The sequence below is a fragment of the Astatotilapia calliptera genome, chromosome 2 (assembly GCF_900246225.1).
Source record: "Astatotilapia calliptera chromosome 2, fAstCal1.2, whole genome shotgun sequence".
NCBI classification, from domain to species: Eukaryota; Metazoa; Chordata; class Actinopteri; order Cichliformes; family Cichlidae; genus Astatotilapia; species Astatotilapia calliptera.
This window is the reverse complement of record NC_039303.1, coordinates 11,389,729-11,400,040: the sequence shown is the minus strand read 5'-3', so window position 1 is coordinate 11,400,040 and position 10,312 is coordinate 11,389,729. Positions and strand designations below refer to the sequence as shown.

At 42.7% G+C, this 10,312-nt stretch overlaps 1 pseudogene; it reads right to left on the bottom strand.

Annotated features, from left to right (window-relative positions):
- Positions 1–1,155: 1,155 nt before the first annotated feature.
- LOC113009596 (uncharacterized) lies at positions 1,156–3,080 on the bottom strand (annotated as a pseudogene).
- Between the last annotated feature and the right edge of the window lie 7,232 nt (positions 3,081–10,312).

Below are 10,312 nucleotides of genomic sequence, written 5' to 3'. Positions count from 1 at the left end.
TGACGAAACTTCATTCCCCAGCCCTCATTGATCATTTTTATATCAGGCTGGCGTTGCTGTTTTCCTTCCAGGTCTTTATTCCGTGCTTCCAATTGTCTGCACTTCTCCTCTAGTTGAAGCTTCTCTTCTTCAATTTGTTTAACTTTGTAATGTAGGTCGGAGTTTTCCTTCTGACTTTCTTGTAATGCCCTTTGGACTTATAAGACACCATCCATGGTCATTTCTCCTGGAGAGATTGGCTTGCCAGACCACGAAGGAGAGGCAGCATTATCTTTTTCTTTTCTTTTCTTTGTCTGCGTTTCCGTGGACACATGTTGGAGCCTGTGCACAGTGACTCTGAAAAGGCTTAAAAATATTTCCAAATGTATCTCTGGTCAAACGTTTGAAGGCTGCGAACAAACTGCTTTAAAATTGCTGCTTCTGATCCCTATTTAAGGACTTAAGAACTTCAAAGGATCAAAGGTATTAAAGATGTCCTTGTGACAGTAAGCCAATCAGATCAATCAGATTGTCACATGACAGAATGGGGATGTTTTTTTTTTTTTTTTTTGAGTTTTAAGTAGAGAGTCATCAGTACTCAGCTGACAGGGAATTTTGGGTAAGCCGAGCGACGAATCCCTACCAAAAGTCATAGCACACCATTCCCGATTGAGCCGCACGAAATGGTGTAACATATGTGAGGGTTGTCAGAAAGCTTCGGTTCATAATTTCAGGCTGAAGAAAAATAATAACTGGAAAAATTTGCATTTCCTGCAAAAATGCTGTGTGAATGCTGTAACACTGAAGCTGTCTGCTGAAAACAGCTGAAAATAGCTAAAGAAGCTGAAGAAATCAAAGTCTGTATTTGAAAAGGTGTTGAAATTTTAATAACTTTGCAGAACCATATCAAGTTAACAAAAATTTAATAACTTAGCAGAAATGCAACTAGAAAAATTTGCATTTCCTGCGAAAATGCTGTGTGGATGCTCTAAAGCGGAAGCTGTCTGCTAAAACTAGCTGAAAAAGCTGAAAAGTTGCAGAAATTGTAAAAACTTTGCAGAAGCAAAGGAACTTTGCTAAAATGTAATAACTTAGCAGAACTGCAATATCTTAGAGGAAACACAATACTTGGCAGAAATGCAATAGCATAGCAGAACTTAGCAGAAATATTGTAACTTACCAGAAACATGATAAAGAATGACAAGAATTATTAAGGTTTACAAATTCACGCCAGTTAGGTGTGTTTGATTTAACCCAGTAGTCGAATAAGTGGGCGTTGGTCAAGACAAAGTTGTCAAATAGCACAAAGCCTGTGCCTTGCTTTATGAAGGAACCAGTTATGAGACAAACTGACTCGCTCAGTTCGAGCAGCAACATAACACTGCGAATTTCAGTAAAAGACTGTCGGCTCTTTCCAAAGGTCTCCTTCCTGAATTTCAGTGCTTCCTGAAAAGAATTTTTAGGGAATCTACTCTCCATTCATCGTTTCAGACGCGGATACTGCTGACAAAGTAGATCGTAAACCTCCTTACGGTCAATACTGCTGCCCGTTTCTTTTTTTTCTTTTTCTTTTTTTTCTTTTTGCCTGTCCCGTTTGGCTCTTTTGCCATCAGAATTGTTGTCTAAAGGCAAAGAAAGATGCCCAACGGATTTACTTTACCAAATTGACCATCCCAGCCTTGCCATAATGGTCCATTTGATTCACCTTTTATTGTTTATTTTATTTTTACTTACTGAACATGGGACAGACTTGACTGGGGGAAAGAAGGGGAGAAAGAAAGAGGGAAAGAGAAACAGCTGAGAAGAGGGACGGGGGAGAAGGGCAAAAACCAACAGAATGAGCAGAAAAAGAAAAAAAAGAAGAAAAAAAGAAAAAAAATGCATATATCAATCACCTGGATCACCTGCTGAGAAAGAAAAAAGAAAACAAGCAGAAGAGAACAAGAGTAATAGAATAAACAACATCACAATGATATATGGGAATATGACAGTAAATACTAAATATTAAACATTATTGTGCAGCACATAAGATCAACAGAACACAGTGTGCTTTGAGGTAGGAGCCAAAAAGGGTGTAGTTTGTGGGTGTGATCACCCGTGTGTACACCTGTGAGCATGGACGCGCTTGTTTTTTGTTTTTTAAAAGGTTCCTTCATGTAATGATCTGCTAGAGGGTGTGGGGGGGCCACAGCCCCGTCCTCCAGGGCATGAAGCAGGTATGGAGGAGATCAAAACTCCAGACATCCAGAGGCCCCCAGAACACAAGAGACCAAGGAAGACCAACAGAGGGGCAGCCGCGCCACTGTCCCAGAAAGAGCTGAGGAGAGTCCCAGATGAGGGCTCACTCAGCAGCCGCGGAGCAGAAGCCAGGGGGAGTTGCAGTGACGCGCCCGTGAGCTCCGCCGGCAGCCAGCCGTGCCTGAGTGACCGAGCCCCAGGCCGAGAGGCCGGGGGCACCCCACCTCCGAAGTGGCCCAAGCAAGCCCCAGGCTCCAGGCCCCGATAAGCGGCCGCCAAGGAGTGAGCCGGTGTGTACCTGGACGCCCATCCCCGGACACAAAGAACCACCAACGCACCGATGTCTGAGGGAGTCCGCCACTGGCAGGGGAAGTGGTGCCCGTTTCTTTGATTGCCATTTTTAGACTGAATCCATTCTGCTGTGCTACATCTAAGACTGATTTCATTCCACCGCGGCGCTTTGCATTATTTGATGCGTGTGGAGGTTTCTGCTGCCCTGGGATGGCTATATCTTTTATTTCCGTATCTGCTCCCTGTGGAAAGCATCTGGAATTTCTTATTGTCCAGACAATCAATTATGTCTGTGCACTCAGTCTTACGTTCGCCGTTGATGTTAACCAGCTGAAAGTAGCCCAGGTCATCGACGAAGCGACCGTCTCTTTTCAGAGCCTCGGCTGCAGTTATTCCCTTCTCCCCGTAAACACAAAGATACTTGAACTGTTTTAAAGCGTCATTTTTTAAAAAACTTCTCTTTTTTTGGCATTTAGTCCTCCCTTTGTACTGATGTAAAAGACAGAATAGTAATCTCTCGCCTTAACCATCTTCTTATATTTATTGAAAGGCCTCCGTGCAAGCTTGAACATGTTGCATGTGCTGTCTGAACTGATGTCCGTGTTGGTCCTGCAGAGAATCAGAGTTGGAAAAGTTGTTAATGTAGCAAAAAACAAAATGTAATGCATTTTGTTCATAATCTCATTAAAGCCACGATCTTTTTTTATCGTTGTTATGGCCCTGGCCATAATCTGTTTTGGTGGCTCTTTCTTTGTCTGTGTCTTTAAGTCTTTGCAGGTCCCTGAGTGGATGAGCTGACAGCTGCTGATTGGTCCCCTGGTCATGTGGTCTCATTCAAAATCCCTCACCAGCAGTTGTCCCAGGGCAGCCACTGACAGCAGCAGCAGACCTGACCCTGGCCTCCAAAACCTGTGACATTTGTGCCTGTGACTTTTGCGACTTTCTGAGTTCTGTATATAGTGTTTACATTAGTTTTCATTGTAAATAGCACTGGAACAGAAGGGGTGAGCTGCCTTATTGTTTTCCCTTACACTGTTTTCTCCTGTTTATTTATCTCAGTTAGGGAGTTAGGTGTAGCGCTTGTCTTTTGTTTGAATTTTGATTTCACATTGAGTTTTAGATAGCACCTCCTCCTGACTTAGCTTGTTTTGTTTGTTATTTTGGCCTTTGTTCACCCCGGAGCTTCATTTTGCATTGTAGAAAAATAAACCACCATTCACTAAGAAATCGGTTTTCCCTCTGTGTATGGTTTTGGGGACCAGGGCGGGGCAATCTTTTCAAACTTATGTTGTGTTCCTGTACCCCTAGACTGGGGCGTAACAATCGCTTTCACTGTAAATGAGTCTGCAAAGTTAAAAAAAAAACAGATTTACGTTTATTGTTTATTACTTTTATTGGACATCATCCAATCTCATTTATGCACATTTAAGAAATACCATGGAAAATATCCTTTTGTTTGCATTTGGAACCATCCCAAATATCTGGACCAGGGATCCAACTCCTCAAACCGGTAAAAAGGTCAAGGACACAGTTACACGATCGCTAAACTAACCTGTTTTTGGATAAAAGAAAACCATATAAGCATGAGCCCTGGAATCTCGGTTTTAAAAAAAAGAAGCACTACACATTACTTTTCTTATGTTTAGTATACAGGAGTTGCTGCTCACACCCTGAGTTGCACTAATGTGTCTGTCAGACGTCCCAAATGGAATGTCAGGCCGCACGCGCACTCACGCCGGACACCTCCTGACCTTATTTCCACGAGCCCTCGACTCAGCTGCAAAGTGCTTACGGGCTCAGTTTCCTTTTCATCAGAATTATCTGCCGTCATTCAGAGAAGTTGAGAAATGGTTTAACCAATTTTCCATCAAAGGGATGCCGGATTTAAACCGAACATAGGATGTAAGTTAAGGAAATATAAGTTTGACTACATCTCCTTCAGCGTTCACAATAATGGATTGCATTTCTCTCAGTCAACTGACTGTTTAGGGGGAAAAGCAGCTAATAGTTAGTGGGCTCTGTGGGTTGTTGTTTTTTAATCACACTAGGAGTGAACAAAAGCACAAAAAACCCTGTAAAGATGCAGACTGTGAAAGTCTGGTTTATTCCATAAACCATACCAGCTGTAACTGGGTTCTTTGTGTTTTAAGTTATAAGCACGTGTCAAGACTTCTGTCTCCCATTGCTTATGTGATCCTCCTTTTTTATTGCCCCCATAAAATAATAAGGCTTTAATGAAATCATTGTGATACAGAGATTTGGATTCTTGTGCATGCATTGGATAAACAAGAACTGCTCCTCAGTCCAAACTGACTTTATGGTTCATACGTGTCAACTCAGGGAACTCCTGCCGTGACCTCCCCTCTGTGAGCACACACACACACACACACACACACACACACACACACACACACACACACACACACTCTCACACTCTCACACGCAGAAAGAGAGAAACAGAGAGATCATTAATGCAGAGGATTGCAGCAGCTCTTGGATTTCAGAAGAACAGTCACATAAATTTCATTCCAAATTTTTCGCCTTTGCTTCAATGTGTCTTTACATCCTTCCTTGTTCAAATAGTTTATTCACATAGTAAAGAAATAGCTCGGGAACTCAGTAAGTAGGAACAGCGATAGTTTAAAGACATTTTCTAAAATAAAGAGGATTTCATCATCCACAGTTTGTGAAAACTGCAGTTAAAAAAAACAAATCAGTGAATTCACAAATGATGGACTCTTTTCAGAGGTACGCTTCATGTACTGATTAACATACAGTTCAAAGATGTACATTAGGGTGCACACTGGTTATGTGGATTTTGCTATATGAATAAGCTCAAGAGTCTATTTGAGCTAAAGACTTGAAATATATATATATGTATATTTTAAATCAGTAGCACAGATAAAATGTTTTTTGATAACAAACGAGTCACATTTTAAACACTGTTTGAATAATCAAAGAGATATTTATAAAGGGCAGGCTACAACAGACATGCTTACCGGGAGCAGAGAAACACGCTGTATTGTCTCTTCTGCATAAGCCACACCAGAAACGCTCTGTGCGGATAGCAAAGCCTGCGCTGTGTGAGTGTCTGGACCCTCCACGCCAGGATCTGCCGCACAACCTCGCACTGGTCCCCAGGGGAACAGCAAACTTGTAAGCCATAGTTCAGCTCTCGAAAAATATGCTCGAGTTGTTCTTGTGTCCGACAAAAATGAGTTCTAATATGTTTTATTTTTCATGTTACTGCGTTGAAGTTAGCACAATTTAAATTCAAAAAATGATTAGTCTCTTAAATGAATGGCATCTTGACGTGGACTCGGTGAATGGCTTAAACAAACAAATACATTGTTTTACATCTCGTGCACTTGGATACACTCCAATGAAACTCGAAAAGTAGGTCACACAATTTGGAGATGATGACTTGGCATTTGTTAGGGAGGAGTGTAAGTATAGAGAGGAGGAATTCCTACTTCCCATTCATGTACTCTGCAATGTGCATTGTGTCGAAACTGTCCTTGTAGCACGTTTACTTTTTTCAGATTAAATAGCTGAGAAAAAAAGCATCAAAGTTGAGGTAAGTGGTTACAACAGTATCGTGTTTTTTTTTTTTTTTATTAGGGTCAAATTTCTCTTTGGGTAAAAATTAAGCCAACATTAGAGTGTCAAAGGTCGGTTCTAAAAAACAAGTCAGTCCCTGAAGCTTATTTGTGCCACAGATGCTAATTCAGTGACTGTGGGAATGTGTAAGGAATGTTTTGGGACCTGTCTGATCTTAAAAAAAAAACTAACTTTGTTGTTACATTACAGCAATATTGAGGAAACATTTAACGGTTGATTATGGAGCAAGATGAAGGTCAAAGGGAAAGTCCCTGCCACGCTTCTGGTTATGCTTCCATCCTGCGTAGTCATCCAGCCGGTCCATTCTATATCGCCCCTCCCGACCCAGATTGGTATAACATTTTTTAGAAAAGTTTGATCAATTTGCTCACTCTCTCCCTCTCTCACTCTTACAAAAATAATAAATTCACTGGTTTTTTCTCAAACGTTTATGGTACCCCGACGGAGGAAGCATTGACCGGGACTGTCGTCTGACTCCTTCTTGATGTGCGTAAAACAAGGCCATTTTCTTTTAGGGTTTTTGTTTTTCTGTCTATTGAGAAAACCCGTTGTAAAAGTAGCTCAAAGAAATGAAGAAAAACTCTTTACTTTGGTCTGAGAAAGAGTGGCTGCACAAAACCAAAATACCTCATCGGGGTGTTTTATTTGTTTAAGTAGGACCGAGTTCTGAATATGTGCGCGGTGCTCTTTTCACTGAGGGATATAATTTTTTTTAACACACACAAGGATGTAGCTTGCCTCCACCAAGCGCTATATAAATGCAATCCGTTACTAGTCGGATAATCTTAATCTGCGTTTTCATTTTGAAAAAAATATCTGTCCACATGTACCGTATTTTCACGACCATAAGGCGCACTTAAAAGTCTTAGATTTTCTTCAAAAAGTACGGCGCGCCCTATAGCGCAGTGCGCCCTGTGTGTTGTAAGGAGGACGTAGTAGAGAACACCATGAGAACGCTAAAGGGTGAAGTGTGGGCGCAACCCTGAAAATGGCAAAGAGACATGCTTATGAAGCACAGTTTAAACTGAAGGCCATCAGCTACGCGGAGGAACATGGAAATCGAGCAGCGGCGAGACAATTTAAGATTAACGAATCGATGGTTCGCAAATGGAGGAAGCTAGAAAATAAGCTCTGGCAGGTCAAGAAAACGCAGCTGAGTTTCCGCGGACATAAGGCGAGGTGGCCCGAGTTGGAGGAAAGTTGGATCATCGAGCAAAGAACGAGCGGGAGAAGCGTTTCGACGGTCACCATTCGGCTAAAAGCAGTTTCACGTTCACTTTTTATGAAACCAGGACTACGGTAGCGCAGCAACTTCCAGCGGATTATAAGGAAAAGCTGGCCATCTTCCGCTCCTACTGCAGCAAACACATCGGCGACAAAAACATCCAGCCCAGCCACATCACAAACATGGACGAGGTCCCGCTCACTTTTGACATCCCGGTGAGTCACACTGTGGAGAAGAAGGGGACCAGCACGCTAGCGATACGCACAACGGGGCACGAAAAGTCTTCTTTTACTGTTGTGCTTGGCTGCCATGCTAATGGACAGAAACTGCCGCCTATGGTGATTTTTAAGCGAAAGACTTTGCCTAAAGAGAAGTTTCCAGCAGGAATCATCATTAAGGCAAATGAAAAGGGCTGGATGGATGAGGAAATGATGAAAGAGTGGCTGAGGGAGGTGTATGTAAGGAGACCAGGTGGTTTTTTCCACGCATCACCATCGCTCTTAATCTGTGACTCTATGCGTGCCCATCTCACAGCCGATGTGAAAAAACTAGTGAAACAAATGAACTGTGAGCTTGCTGTCATTCCGGGAGGCCTGACAAAGGAACTCCAACCGCTGGGCATCGGTGTGAACTGCCCGTTCAAAGTAAGGCTGCGAGCGGCCTGGGAGCGATGGATGACCGATGGAGACCACAGTTTCACCAAGAGTGGAAGGCAGCCCCGGGCGAGTTACGCCACAATTTGCGAATGGATTGTAGATGCTTGGGCTAACATGTCTGCTGGCACTGTTGTTCGAGCTTTCGCAAAAGCCGGCATCATTTCCGAGGAGCCGCACGGCACGGAAAGTGACTCTGACAGTGAAGAAAGTGAACCTGGCATGTTTGATGGAGATTTAGCGCAGCTGTTCAATTCAGACACAGAGGATGAGGACTTCGATGGGTTTGATTGATGATAAAAATGTGAGTACCAAACTTCGTTTTGCTCCTGCTTTATTTTTAAATACGCACACTTGTATGCTTGTGTGTTGTTGATGATGACGATTACTGGTAATAAAAATGTGAGTAAGGTACCGAACTCAGGTTTGCTCCCGCTTTATTTTTAAATACGCATACGGTACTTGTATGCGCCCTATGATCCAGTGCGCCTTATGTGTGTGTTAAATACAGTAATGGCACACATAACTGAGACTGCGCCTTTTAGTACAGTGCGTCTTATGGTCGTGAAAATACGGTAAACGCCAAAAACACAGTCAAACGCTGTCAAGAACACGCCAAATCCTAACCGTGTAGAGATGTTGGCCAATCAGAAGTCTAGAAGCCTGGGAGGGAAAGAGTGAGCGGGGTTTTATGCAAACCTTAAGTACTTCTGACAAGTTTTCCTTTTTCTTTTCTTTTCTGTTTTTCTGCGAAGGCAGCTAATTTTGTGCTACTTTTTAAGTGCCTTCATCATTTCAAATGTAAATAATTAATTTATTCAAAACCGATGATGACGTTGGCGTCGGGAGTTGTGAGAGTGTCTGTGTTGAATGTAGAAGTTCACTCTGACGCCTCTGTCTTTCTAAATGGAGGGACAGTAACTGTATTTTGTCTACATCTGCCATTGCAGAAATTTATCTCACGTAAACAATAACGTGGCGCACAGCGTGACGTCAGAAATGGTGCACACCTTTGACGTTGCGTGATTAAATCTCCGTTTTCCTCGTCTACATGTAAATGCAAAAACAAAGTATTTGAAAATCTCCACCCTGGCAGAAGTTTTTAAACATCTCAGTTTTCAGTGATCGAAAACGCTGTTTACGTGTGGACGAAAGGCCCAAACACAGAGAAAAATCTTTTGTTTCTTTTGTAGCCTAATGCATGTTTGTAAGTTACACTAAATTTTGCTGGTCTATTCCCTACATTCAGGTTGAGGGGTCATGGGATGATGACGAAACAATATAGAAAATGTATAAATGTGTAACATTACTAACTGTTAGTGCTCTCCTACCTGTAAGCACATGGAGTTTTTTGACCTGTAACTAAATAAATACGCTGCAGGTTGGACACTTATTTGCTGGACGTGTACCAGTTGTTGGATTTGGATTTGTGTCCAAATCCAGCACAACATTTTTGAACCAGGATTAAAATAAAGGTACCACTATGTCTGTTAATTTATTTGGAGAGCATAAAGCTAGAGAATTGCCAGCAGTTATAAGCAGAGTACCAGAGCTTCCTGGTTCACTCTTACAGCAGAATTTCACTGACCTTATTAATCACCATTAATAAGCGCCACATATTTCTGGCACGCACATTGTTGCAGAATTGGAACGCATTTACATTGTGATTTTGCATTTTATGTAAGAACATTAGCAGTGCAATGAAATAACTGTTCAGAAATGTTCATATTCAGAAACACAAGTTCGGAATAGGGCAGCATGGTGGCACGGTGGTTAGCACTGTTGCCGCACAGCAAGAAGGTCCTGAGTTCAATTCCACCATCAGGCCGGGGTCTTTCTGTGTGGAGTTTGCATGTTCTCCCCGTGTTTGCGTGGGTTCCCTCCGGGTACTCCGGCTTCCTCCCACCGTCCAAAGACATGCAGCTTGTGGGGATAGGTTAATCGGATAATCAAAATTGTCACTAGGTGTGAATGTGCGAGTGAATGTGAGTGCGAATGGTTGTCTGTCCCTGTGTGTTGGCCCTGCGACAGACTGGCGACCTGTCCAGGGTGTACCCCGCCTCTCGCCCTATGATAGCTGGGATAGGCTCCAGCGCCCCCGCGACCCTGAAAAGGATAAGCGGAAGCGAATGGATGGATGGAAGTTAGGAATAATTGTAGCATCACTTCCTGTCTGGCTTGTTTGGTGCGCACAACCTGTATTTTTTAACATGTGTATCAATGTATCAGTGGCACAGGCACACTGATACACACAGGCCTGATTACTGCCACACCTGTTCTCAATCAAGAAATCTCTTGAACAGGA